Raw genomic sequence first — 14,296 nt, forward strand, 5'->3', positions numbered from 1 at the left:
CTCAGCCCTCATGTCCCTGGTATCACAATTTGTTTTAGAGAAGCACATCCACAGCTTCAGTAATGAAAATGTCTCCATAGAAAGTTGATAGGGAGCATCTCTGCACAGCTTAAGAAAATGAATCTTTCCTGTGTTCTTTCCAGCCTCTTGGAAACATTCCAGTTACTTCCAATGTCCAAGGACATGGATACCAAAGACAAATCTCACCTCAAACTGAAACATGGCTCACTGTGGAGCCCCTGTGTCCAATGCCTCTGCCTTTCAGTGGCTACCTCTGTCTTCTACCAGTCCTGGAAGATCCACCCAGTCTGGGGTCCCACTGTGTGGAGCTGGGGCCTGAGGGCAGAAAGGGTGCTCAGTGATGGACAGGTTGGAGGAAGGACCTGGGCATAGCACAGGATCATATGGACATCACAGAAGGAAGATAGATGACCTCCCCACCCCTCTTTCAGTCTTTCTGAGTATATCAAGGGGAAGCTTCAGTTGTGTGCTAGCATATGTTTAGCCATCTCCAACATTTGGGATCTTCCCTTAAAAAATGGAGATGGGGGTGGAAAGGAGCAGGCCTCATGTCAGAGCTTCCAGTGACAATAGTGGCGTAATGTTCTGTCTTCTGTGTATTATTCTAATGGTTAACTTCTGTTTGTGGAAAGTCTCCATTGAACAGTGATATCACCTTTTCCCTTTTAATATATCTAAGTTAAAATAAAAAAGCATTGGGGTGCCTAGGTAGCTCAGTTGATTAAGCGTCTGGCTCTTGATTTCAACTCAGGTCATGGTCTCAGGGTCAAGAGATCCAGCCTTATGTCAGGATCCATGCTCAGCGAGTAGACTATGTCAGGATTCTCTCACTCCTTCTGCCCCTCCCCCCCTCCCCATGCTTGCTCTTCTCTCTCTCTCTCTCTCTCTCTCTCTCTCTCGTAAATAAATCTTTAAAAAAAAAATCTAAAAGCATTGCACAGCAATGTGAAGGTACTTAGCGCCCCTGAACTATACATTTAAAATGGTTAAAACAGTAAGTCATATATATTTTACCACAATAAAAAATAAATAAATAGAAGTGTGGGACTGTTTAAGGAAAACTTTTCCATAAATTCTAGCACAGAGGAGAGGTGGGTAGGACACACATCATGAAGGTGGAGCTGAACTAAAGTGTAGGAAACCCTGATCTTGTCCAGCCTCCCTGCTTTCATAAGGAAGGAAAATGACTCCCAGGAAGGTCGAGTGGAACAAATAGAAACCTTGGAGTCAGGCGGATGTGAAATTGATTTGAATTAGGCCTAGCACTCTAGCTTTATGACTTGGGACAGGTCACTTACTTTGTTTTCCCTTTGGTTTTCTCACTGCTAAATGGAGACATCATTCCCTATGTCACAGAAATGTGCTAAGGATCAGATTGTAGCACATATACATATCCGATTGCAGATCCTAGCACATGCGTGGGTACCCTCCAGCTTCCTCAGCCCTGCCTTTGCCTTCCTCCCCACTTCCCCAGCCCTGCTGCCGCTCCCACTCCCCAGATTAGGTACCACACTTCTGGCTTGCCCACCACCATTTTCCTTCTGGCCTTTACTTCTGGTGTTGAAGACCAGCCTTGGCCTTTAAACAATGTCTTAACTTTCCTGGCTGACCTGTTAGTGTCACTCTGATGACTGGGAAAGTTGCCAGGGTCCCCACCCTTTTGGGGCCCTGTTTGTGGCCCCTACTGCCATCCCCTCCTGGCCTAGCCCATGACACCGTCTCCTGAGAGGACTGTGTCAGTGCTGGGCAGGCCCAGTGGACAAAAGGAACACACTGAGGTGGCCCAGGCCATGTGTGGACCCCTGCCACAGGCTTCCCCACATGTTCCTCAAGGTGAGGCTCAGGTGGCCCTTGTCCATCAGCTGCAGCTCCAGGAGGAAGCTCTGTCTCCTGGATTTCCTAAACCAGACACTCCTTTTCCTCACCTCCATCTTTTCCAGACTTCAGTGGCTTCTGGTGGAAACAGCTAACAAAATGGTGGCATCCACATCCTCAGTCATCAGCCTGGGCATGGGAGGAGCCTGGAGACCAGTCCTAACTAAACCAGGGCATTCATGCCAGGGAGCCATTGGATCTCTAAAAGGAGCCACTGTCTCCCAATAGATGCCAGCAACAGGCCCAGGGCCCCTGTTTTGGCCTCTCTGGGCCTGGCTAACACTCCCAAGTCCTCTTGGAACAGGATTCCTTCCCATAATTCCCCCCCCCCCCCGCCCTCCACAAAGCCCAGTGGCAGCCCTGTTGCACAGGTTCCTAATCTCAAGGAAACTGTTGGTTAAATTTGATTCATTTAGCTTCTACAGTATGATCTCAAACCTGCATGCCTGCTGGCAGAATAGCCCATACATTTCCACTTAATTGCATGAACTACATGTAATGGACTAAGTCTCAATATCTGGTTCCTGGAAAAATGTGCCCTGCTCACTGTTTACAGTGACAGAAGTGCCCAGGCAGTAAACACCCACCTGACAGACAGCCTGTCATCTGTCTAGAAGATGTAATTGTCGCGAGGAAGGACATCCAGCTACCCTTGATGCTGCCCAGAGCACATCACACATGACGAGGATGACTCTCGGCCCATATTCTTTTTTTTTTTTTTTTTTTCGGCCCATATTCTTATTCTCTCTCCAACCGCTATCACTTCCCCTATCCCCTTCTCACTAGCGGGAGGGCCAGCAGAGTACATAAGAGCATAGAGATGGGGAAAATTCGAGATAGAGGCAAAGTAGGCATACAAGGCTGGACAGGAAGACTAGGCAAAGAAAGGAGCTTTAGAGCAGAACCTGGAAGTGTGCCCTTGTCCTAACTCCTTTTGCCAGTGCCTGCTTCTGATGATTTCTTCAGCAGACAGACCCTATGGTTGCACTAATAGAAGATTCCAGGTTTTTGCATCTTAGTGGTTTTAGCTGCTGCTGGAAATGTTTCCTGGGCCATAAAACCTGTTGCTGAATTCTTTGTTGAGCAGGCTGATGCATTCCCGTGGTTCAAGGACTCACTTTTAGTCTAATGATTCGACATCCAGATCCTTCACTTGTGGGTCTCTTGACTTTGAATAGAAATGGAACAGCATAGAAGTGGAAAGTAGAACTTCCAAAACATAAGATGGAAAAAGTGTAACAAATGTGATCAGTTCAACAAATGCATGGAAAATGGGAGGGACAAAAACAAGAGGGAAAAGTGAATAGAAAAGATAAAATAAGTAAATAGGATGACAAGGAATATGTACAAACATTGCAGTCATCATAACAAATGTGATTAGGTCAGATTCACCTGAATCTTAAGAGACAGTGGAAGATTGGCTTTAAAAAGAACAAAAAACAGAAAGATTGAAAAACAAAACAATGGAGAAAAGATAAGTCAGCGAATGCAAGCAAAAGGCGAGCAGATTTAGCAACATCAAAATAAAAAATAATAGAATCCAAGGTAATAAAAAAGAACAAAGAGAAATATTTCATAATAATATAACTAACATACTGAGAAAATAGAGCAGCTGTGAACATCTATGCTCTTAGTGACATAGCTTTGAAGGATACATAAAGAAAAACAATACTCATTTTTCTCTATTTTTTTCAAAAAGTGAAATTATAGAGACGTAGTGCAAAAAAAGACTTATAAATTAGGAACAAAATGACAGTGAGTGAGGGTGTGTGTGCAAGACAGAGAAGTTCTATACACAAGGAAATAAAATATATACTTCATGGGATGCCTGGGCGGCTCAGTACCTTAAGCATCTAACTCTTGATTTTGGCTCGAGTCTTGATCTCAGGGTCATGAGATCGAGCCCTGAGGCAAGCTCTGTGCTCAGTGGGGATTTTGCTTGAGACTCTCTCTCCCTCTCTCTCTATCCCTCACCGCCCACCATTCACAAGTTCTCGTTTTCTCTCTCTCAAATAAATTTAAAATACACACTTCATAATACCTCCTAAATTAATAAAGAAATCAAAAACTAAAGGCAAACTTCTAGTTAAAGATGACAGATTTAAAAACCCTACAACTCCAGTAAACAGAACTGCTTTTGAAGGTGTGAACACACCTAGATGGAAGGGACAGAAGACAGCTGCCACCACAGCATGCTGGATGCAAGAAAACAGATGGGCAAGAGGTAGCTGATTCAGCTGATCCCAGAGAGCTCAATTCCAAGTGAGCACTAGGAGAGCACAAAAATCTGGTTTGCAAAGCAGCACCCCCTCACCTCCCACCAAAGATTCGGGAATTGGCAAGACCAGTTATCTCTGGAAACAAGGGCAAAACAGGAGCGCAAAACAGAGCTGGTGGAAGGTCAGCTTAAAAAGCAACTGGGCCGCAGATATGAACAACCGCATGTGAAGCCTGACTGCTCTTCCTCCCTGTGGTGTAACACTGGGATTCCCCAGGAAGGCTGGGAGAGAGACACTCTAGGCTGAGAACACCTGGCCCCCTGCTGGAGGGAGCCCTGCCCAGAACAGGAGAGTGAGACAGAAGGGGATGGGCTCCAGGTACTCAGGCCTCCCCATCTCCATCCCACTTGTGGCTCCAGCAGTCAGGAAGAGCCCTCAGGAAGGAAATGAAGAACTTTCACTGAAGAATCTAACAGGCCAAGAAGAAAAAAAGCAAAATATACTGACAGCAGGGCTTCTCAAGTGAAGCAGCCCCAGCCCATCTCTGCTGGCCTGTCATGTGGGCGCTGCCCCTCAAACAGCTTCCAGTCTACTCTTTACAGAACCCTTCCTAAATAGGGATAAATAGCTTTGGGTCACTACACATTTAAGGAAAGAATCTCATGTGAAGGACACATGCAAACACAGGAAGAAAGAAAAAAGTTAGAGGCAACAGAAACCATGCAGGAGAAAAAAAAAAAGTAAAAAAAAAAAAAAAAGATTTTATTTATTTAAAAGTGAAAGAGCATTGAGGTGGGGAGGGGATGTGAACCCTGGAGAAGGCGAAGGTATTGCAGCCTTACACCTCGCCTCATGGCACTGTTTGATTCATTCAGTTGTGTTGAGATATGACCTTAACTGAAAAAGTGGGTGAAATAAAACCGAAGTAATTTATTTGGGGAATTTTCAGAATACGAGCTGCAGGGAGGGCATGGAGAGTGAGGTATTCTTTTAAATTCTTACAGTGATACTATATTCATTTAAATCCGTATCTTAAAGTATTTTTAATTTAAACAAGAAAAGGAAAACTCAACTTCATTTCTAGAAAGGATGCAGCCCTAGAGAGTTCAGAGGGCTCCCTCTTCTAGAGAGAGCCGCCGAGTCCAGCTGGCCTCTGCAGAGCCATTTGTAAAGAGCTCCACCTGTGGCACTGGCAAAGGTCTTCATGGAGAAAGAGTTGGCGGCAAGAAGGATGCCATGGGACCTTTGCAGCTGGTGTCTCCAACTAGTCACATTTGGCTTAGTGAACTTGCCCCTGACTTCCTGAGAACTTCTGGAGAGCCTGACTTCTCTTCCTCCTTCCTACTTTCCATCTGCAAATCTGTCCACAGAAAAGCAGGTGACTAATTGCCTCCCACTGCTACCATAGATCTTGCCAGAGAGAATTCCAGTAGATCTCTCTGCGCTCAGAAGGAACACGTGAGTGTGATGGAAAGGTACTGAGGTACCACAGAAGCCCTGCTCACTGCCTCAGGGTAACTCAAGAGCTACTGGACAGATGTCCTCCACAGGGTGTTAGGGGTCATCATGAGCTGTTTGGGGAGTGACGGTAACTTTACTGTTAGTGCTGCAGAAGAAAAACTAAACAATAAATGTTTTCTTGTTTAAAATGTCCTTGGGGACAACTCCAAATGTTTCTTTTGCAAAGAATTACTCATTGGAGTCTTATACAAAGAAAAATCCTTCCTTTATTTTGGATCAAATATCAGAATCTGTGGGGTTTTTTTAGAGGAAGCTTTATATTTGTGAAGCTATTTGAGAAATATAACTCCCCATTATTAAACAGATCAACATGAAAATTCTAGTCACTTATTCTAATCAAATAGAAACATATTTCTTAAATTCAAATCGGTAACAGCAGCCAGCTTATTTTTAGACAATATTTAGTGAAAACCATTTCTTTTTCTGCATCAGGCATGCGAAGGAAAAATATAAGATTGAAGGAATAATCCAAAAATACATGTTTTAAAGTTTATCTTGCACCGTACAGCAGTTGTTTTGAAAGTGGGCCAACGGAATAACGAGACCAGCAACACCTGTTGCCTATACCACCAATCATTATATGGCAATATTTGCTACCATTGTAGGGAAAGAAAACCAGGATACTAAGAGGCCTGATGACACCCTCCAGAATATATAAATCACAAGTAACAAGAGTCTGGCTGCCCCCGAATCCTTTTGCACCCAGAATGTCACACCTGCAAAATGGATCTTCACCTTCTACAAATGACTCCTGTGTTTCCCTGCATGTGGCCTGACTATTGATGTAAATACAATGAGCTTCTCGCAGGGTCTGCTAATTTCAGTCAGCATGGTTATTAGCTTACAGGACTTCAGTGTCTCCCACTTATAATCAATCCTTTGGCTTTCAATTGAAACCAGTTAATCTACAGTAACAGCTACAAGACTGATTGGTAAATTGCTAGTTTTGTCTATGACTAGCCAGAAAAATGAATCAGATGATATTGAGGCAGCTTGGCGATTATATTTTATTCAATGTTTAGACAGGAATAACTTACTTTTAATTATATTTGGAGCATTCTAGCTCCTTAATACATTAACAGACTGCTGGGCAAAATGGGGGAGATTGGGGGCATCTGTGTAGGACTGCTGCCTTGCCCGGGCCCCTGAGGTGGAAGAGAGCATTTCTAGAATGAACTGCACCTTTGGAGAGGAGAGGAATGAAGTGTGACTTTCTCCACAAAACACAGCCTGTACTCTGTGGTAGCAGTCCCCTCGGCAGGGCAGACTGGCACTGGTCAGTGTGCAAGAATCTGTGTTTCTCAGACTAAGCCATTCTCAAGTACCCAGCTCAGAGGCTGCTTTCAAAGGCACTGTCACCCCAGAGCACAGCTCCAGTTGCAGGGCTCGAGAGCAGTAGCAGAGAACCAGACCATTTCCAGCCCAGGAAGGGCCGTTCCCGCAAGGTGAGTCCCTGGACCCATCTGGGGGAGTGTGCTCCGAAGCATGGACCAGGCTGAGCCTGCAGGGTCAGTTTCTGGGACACCTGTTTGTCATGGGGACAGAAGGTTGGAAACAAGGCAAGGAAAAACCACATGGAAGAGTAGCTTATGGTCCAGGGCCCCAGACCTGAGCTGTAGAGAGGCCCTATATCCCCACCACCACCACCCTGCTCCCAGCTGAAGGAACAGCAGAGGCTTTTCCAAACCCTCCAGCCAGGCTCCAAAGAGCTAAAGGTAGGGTGAGCCCCAAGGTAAGTCAGAAATCTACACCAACATCCACCCAAATCCTGGATCAGAGAAAATACTGGAAAGAGGTGGGTGGCCAGCGAAGACCCCCACCCCTTAGGAAGCTGAGAGCACGTGCCACTGGTGGCTGGTTCCTGTGTGAATGCATCAGTCCTCTTCTGCAGATACTAAGTGTCCTGGGCTCCCAATGAATTCAACTTATCTCTTGTTTCTCCCTTAACCCCTCCACCTGGAAAACTAGGTATTTTAAGGCGGCAAAGAGGCCTACTGCTGGGTCCAGTGAGCCAAGGAGGAAGACGGATCATTTTCATGCTCTGTCCAGGGGAGTTCCTACAATGCTGGGCATTTGCCAGGGACTGGTGTGGTAGCCATGACCCCTTACTCACGGTGACCTACAGCCTTGCTGGGTTCCTTCCAGCACTCCGGTCCCAAAAGTCAGACAGGAAGTCAGACATCAGACATGGCCATCACAGCTTGAGGTCAAAACCCAGAACTTTTCCAAGCCCCACTCAGTGCTTCTGACCACGAGAGTAAGGCAGCTCCCCCACACCTCCTAATACCGCATCACAAATAGACTGGCCTGACCACTCATTGCCTTTCCCTCCCAACATCCAATCAGAGGAGCAAGAGAATAATCTTTATTAATGAAACAGCATTACTTGCATAAAAATACAATGTTTAAATAGTACCATGATTCTAAAACTTTTTGTGTGTGTGGCCAAGTGAGCAGTTTGGGATAAAATTATCTAAAATTTAACATCTCCAAATACCTTCTAATTAGTTACAATCAACAATGTTCAATGGTCCTGAAATCCAGCACCTAAGCACAATAAAAATTTAAATTTTGCTATGGACCAGTGGTAGCCTCATCTGTCTCTGAAGACCTCCAAGGTTACTAAGAGGGGCAGGAAAGAAAAGATTAAGGTCACTCCTGACCAGTCCCACTGGCCAGAGCTTTGTCACCACTAGAAGGTTCAGGAAAGCCCCGTATAAGCATTCTAGTCTGGTCACAAGCATTAATTCACCTGTAACCCTAAAAGTCTACTCAACACCCACAGGCACTGTGGGCCTGCCACACAGTGGCAGGACACTAACTCTCCTGAGCATTGGCTTTGTACACTTTCCAACATGGCATTGCATTTCATTCCCATAAACTTGGTCACAGGCATTAGGATGCCCACAGTGAAGATGAGGGCCCAGGGTCAGAGGTTGAGTTCGATGCCGCCTTACCTGTGTAGAATGAGGTGTTAGCTGAAGATCCGGGCACCTCAACCCCACCACCTGCTGTGAGACAGGGATTCCAGTGAGATGGAGCCAACTAAAGGGGTGGCCCCAGAAATGACTCAGTGCAGGTCAGGGATATACATGATCTGGGCTGGAGTCTAGACCAGGAACCTGGAATGACACAGAGCTAACTAACTGTAGGAAAAACCAGGACCTCAGGAAGAGAACCTACCACCCTGCCAAGGACACCCCTTCAGGGATCAGGAATGGCTATGAGGCCAGAGGATTCCTAGGGTCTCTGCCCAGACCCCATGCTTAGAGCTGCAAGTCTGCCCCAGGCCCCAGGCCTACCCTTGGTTCCTAGCAGGATCTACCTGCAAGGGCTTAGGCCTTGGGCTGGGCAGCCCCACAGGTAAGGGATTTAGGGATGGTGGTCAGCTGGGAAGGTGCAGGGAGCTGGTGCTCAGCCCCCAAAGCCCCTGCTTTGGAGGAGGACGCAGTGCTGTCCCTCAGGGACTACCTACTGAAAGGCTCTCTGGGGAGACTAGGGGTAGCTGGCAACCCAGAGGTAAAGCAGGATGTGGGGACACGTGGAGCACACCGCATGCATCTGCAGTGCACAGGAAGTAGCATCACTCTGGAATCTGCTGGGAGAAGCTTCAGGACCCAGTCCTTAGCAAAGACATCTGCTGAACAAGTGACTCATCTCAGCTCCTTAGGGAGGGAAAGTGCCCCAGCCAAGAAGCAATTTGTCTCCAACATTAGGTTGCCTCTCTTAATACCTGCATTTTAGACAGTAATAGCCATGGTTACAGGCTTGTGTGATAAGGAAAGGGAGGATGTTCCCTGCTTGGCACTGAACTTCATTGTGATCTGCGTTATTTAAAACTTGGAGTGGTTCGGTTCCTGGTTGGGTGTCAGAGGCCAAAGCTTTTTAAGATTGATCTGACGCCACAATCAGAATTACAGAAGATAAGGAACCTTGAGTGATTGCTTTCTGAAATGTGTCTGCAATTTTTCAAGATGCTGCTGGTGGAAAATCTTATCACGTCCTTGCTAAGGAGCGTTCAGAAGGTGGCCTTCAGACAGTCTCCCTTCAGACAGAGTGAAAAATGAAGACTTTCCAGAGAGCCAGCCTCAGGCTGGAGAGAGAGCTCAGTTAGAGTGTGAAGTTCTCAGGACTATCATGAACCCCAAAACTCAGGTCAGTGGGAGGGGTGCAGGCATCCCAGCCCCTTCAGGAGGCCTCCACAGGGCTGTCCTCACAAACTGTGAAGGATGAACACTATCTTCACCATCCTGGGGCTCCAGAATCTACACCAGACCTTCTTTGGGGGCATAAGCAATGGTATTATTGCGGGAAAGATTGTTCCCAGAACAAACAGGTATAGTGGCCAAAATAGGCTTTACAATAATAACTCTAACAATTACTCCTATTCATTCAGCCTTTATTGCTTACAAAGCACTAGCTCAGGGAGCAAAGGCCAGAGGTTAATATCCTCATTTTTCCAGGTAAGAAACCCAGGGCTTAACCCAGGAGCTGCTTGAGTCCCACCTAAGCGTCAATGTCACAATAATACAAACCCATAAAATTATTTTTTAATGTTTATATATATCCTAACTCCTGCAAAATGGTCATAAGTGGGGCTCTACTTCTTGGCTATGAAATAATTCACAAATCACAACAGAACTTACTCTGGACAGGCACTGGACTCAGTGCTGTCTAAATGTTAGCTCATGAAATCTTCACAACATAGCCCATGACAGAGGGGGGACACTGAGGCCCATCTATTGTTCCGTGCTCACTAAGATGCTACACCAGGCTGCCATCCTGGGTGCCTGCCACAGCCTGGCCCCACTCCAGGCCCTCTGCTCACTCTGTCCCATTTGGTTCCCAGAGAACCCCATTGAACAGAGAGGGAAACTGAGGCTGGGTGAGGCAAACTTGTTCACATGCTTCCTTCCTGTTGATTCGCAGAGATATCAGGGTTGAAACCGGATCTGCCTGAAAGCACACACCTGTGCAGTTTCCATGACTGTCCCACCCACCCCAGACTTAAAATATAATTGCTGCTTACCTTTTACCATTCCCTCATTGATGGGCAAGTTGTTTTCTGCTTTTTCTGTTAGGAAAATAATGCTACAATGGTCATCATACCTGGGTCCTGGTGTGTTTGTCGTCTTTGCTTGGAACAAATTCTCAAAATTCAACACTAGGTTAAACGGACATTTTTATTCCAACATTATTTTAGAAAATGCAAAATTGCTTTCAAAAAGGCTTTATCAAGTCATCATCCCATAAAAGGTGTATGAGAATGCCCAGTGATGGGGTTATCTTTTTGTGAACTTATTTTCCACTCACCCTTATATCTTCTACAGTAAAGTATCTGTTCAAATCTTTTGCCTATTTTTAAATTGGGTTGTTTTCTCATTATTAAATTTTGAGAGTACTTTATATATTTTGAGTACAAGCCCTTTATTAGATGCATGATTTTCAAAAACTTATTCTCATGGTTTCTCTTATTTTCATTTCTTTTATTTCATAATTCATATTTTCATTATCTTAGTAACTTCTAAGGAACAGGGTTTTTATTTAAATAAGTCACATTATCAATTAGTTGGTTTATGAAGTGTGCTTCCGATGTTGTATCTAAGAAATCTTTACTTAATCCAAAGTCATGAAGGTCTTCTACCAGAAGTTTCAGTCTTAGATTTTACGTTCAGATCTATGATTCATTTGAAGCTGTGTGACAGGTGAGCCATGCTGAATGAATGAATAAAGTTCATTATTTTTGCACATGAATATGGACTTGTTCCATATCATTTCCTGGAGATACTATCCTTTCTCCACTGGATTGCATTTGTGCCTTTGTCAAAAATCAGTTATATATACACATATATAACTTTTATACATATATATGTATGTACCTATATGTATAAATTTATTGTTTCATTAATCTACATGTCTGTCTTGATGCCAATATCAAAATGTTTTGGTTGCTGTGACTTTATAATAAGTCTTGAAATCTGAAAGTGTTAGATCTCCAACGTTGTTGTTTCAAAATTATCTGGCTATGGTAAGTCCTTTGTATTTCCACATGAATTTTAGAATCAGCTGGTTACTTTCCACCGTATACCCACTGGGGTTTTGACTGGGATTGCATTGGATTTAGAGGCCAGTCTGGGGAGGATTGACATCTGAGCAATGACCCAGGAACACAGTGTAGCTCTCCGTTTATCTATACCCTCTTTCATTTCTCCCAGCAATGATTTACAGATTTCAGTGCACAGATCTTGAACATCTTTTGCTGTATTTATCCCTAAGTATTTCCTATTTCTGATGCAATTAAAAATAGTTTTGAGTTTCAGTTTCCAGTTGTTCATTGCTAGTATCTAGAGATATGATTCAGTTTTGTGCAGTATACCCTGAAACCTTGCCAAACTCATTTATCACTTCTAGTAGCTTTTTCTGTAGGTTTCCACCAGATTTTCTACGTAGACAATTTTGTTTTCTGTAAAAGCACTTTTACTTCTTCCTTTCCAATTTGGACAACTTTTCTTTTTCTTTCATTATTATAGCAGCAAGGATTCCAGTACAGTATTTCATAGAAGTGGTAAGAATTTCATCATTGTCTTGATCCTGGTCTTAGGGGAAGAACTTTTTGTATGGCATTAGCTTTTAGTTTTTCATAGATACCTTTTATCAGGTTGTGGAGGTTGGTTTTTATCCCTGATTTGTTGAGATTTTTAAGCAGGAATGGATAACGAGTTTTTTCAAATGCTTTTTCTGTATCTATTGAGATGATCCTATCTTTATTAATATGGTGAATTGCACTGATGGGTTTTGGAATGTTAAACCAACCTTGCATACTTGCATACTTGAGACAAACCCCAGCTGCTCATTATATATTTTTAAGTGTTGTTAAATGTGATTTGACAAATCTTGCTGAGAATTTTTACATCTGTGTTCCCAAGGGATATTAATTTGTAGTGTCTTTTCCTTGTGATGCCCTTGGCTGGTTGTATATGAAGATAAAGCTGGCCTCATAAAATGCATTGGAAAGTAGGCCCTCTTTCTCAATTTTCAAGGAAAGTTTGAGGAGTATTGGTATTATTACTTCTTTAAATATTTGATAAAATTCACTAATGAAACCATCTGAGCCTGGAGTTGTCTCTGTTGGAAGATTTTTAGCTACAGATTCCATTTCTGTACAAGCTAGGGGCTATTGAGCTATTTCTTCCTGCATGAGCTTCAGTACTTTCTTTTTGATCCATTTCACCTAAGCTGTCAAATTACTAGCATAATGTCGTTCTAACATTACCTTATCCTTTCAATATCTGTAGACTCTAGTGATATCACCTCTCTCATTCCTGATATTGGTAATCTCTTTTTTTTCCCTGATAAGTCTAAAGGCTTATCAATTGTATTGATCTCCTAAAAAAAAAAAAAAAAAAAAAAAAACAGCTTTTGGTTTCATTGATGTTCTCTATTGTTTTTTTATTTTCCATTTTATTTAGAGCCACTCTGATCTTTTAAGGTTTTTTTCTTTTACTTTGGGTTTAACTTGCTTTTCTTTATGTACTTTCTTAAGGTGGAGGCCTAAGAGGTCTTCTTTTTGAATATCAGTATTGAGTGCTACAATTTATCCCTTATATACTTCTTTTGCTCCATGCCCAGTGTGGCGCCCAACCCGGGGCTTGAACTCATGACCTTGAGATCAAGACCCTGAGATGAAGAGTCAGAGGTTCAACCAACTGAGCCACCCAGGCACTCCCTTGAAGTACTTCTTTAAAGGCACTTCACAGATTTTTGTATGTCATGTTTTCATTTTTATCTAGTACAAAGTACTCTTTACTTCTTTTATTTCTTTTTTGACCTGTGGATTATTTAGAAGTATGTTAATGGGATTTCCAAATATTTGGGGGATTTTCCAGAAATCTTTCTGTTACTGATTTCTAACTTCATTCCATTGTAGTCAGAGAACATGTGTTGTATTTAAATTCTTTTCCCTTTATTGAGACCTGTTTATGGTTTCCTGTGCATTTGAAAAGAAGGTATATTCTGATTTTGAGGGGATAGCAATTTGGTCAAATGAGTTGATGGTGTTCTTTTGGGCCTTCTATACCCTTATGGATTTCTTCTCTTCATGTTCTATCAAAGTATAAAATCAGTCATGGTGGGCAGGTATTTCTACCACAGAGGTTGGCAAACACTACAAATTTGATAGCCTTATTTTTCTCAGCCTGTGGCTAAACATTTGCCAGCACACCACCAAACCCGGTACTCTGTGTTTTGACAAGCTCTGAAGTGATTCTGATGTGCTTAAAGTTGAGACCTGCCCTAAACGTCCCCCGCTGGGTGCTTCCTATGGACTCCTTAGGCATCTTACTACTGCCACAAGAGGAAGAGGAAAGCACCCTACCCTCTCCCCGCTCCCACTCCTATCCAGTGCCTGAGCACAGTGTAGGATCAAAGCTGTGCTCTTGCTGTGTGGAGGCAGGATTTCAGAACTGACCCAAAGTCAGTTCTGAAATCCCCTTGCTGTGGTGGGAGTCACACGGGGATTCACCGAGGGAGAGGAGAGCAGTGGGTCGCTAAGTCACAGGCTGGCTCTCCACGACAGCTTCTTGGTTTCCGCCAGCAGCTGCCATCACAAATGACAGGCAAAGTGCTCTGGTATCAGACATGGCCCTGTGCCCCTCCCTGGC

General features: G+C 43.8%; 1 protein-coding gene across 5 annotated transcripts in view; it reads left to right on the forward strand.

The window, feature by feature from the left end:
• Nucleotides 1-14,296, forward strand: part of ARHGAP22 (Rho GTPase activating protein 22) — a 136,257-nt gene that overhangs the window by 30,111 nt on the left and 91,850 nt on the right. The window lies entirely within an intron of this gene.

Source organism: Vulpes lagopus, chromosome 2 (assembly GCF_018345385.1).
Source record: "Vulpes lagopus strain Blue_001 chromosome 2, ASM1834538v1, whole genome shotgun sequence".
Taxonomy (NCBI): Eukaryota; Metazoa; Chordata; class Mammalia; order Carnivora; family Canidae; genus Vulpes; species Vulpes lagopus.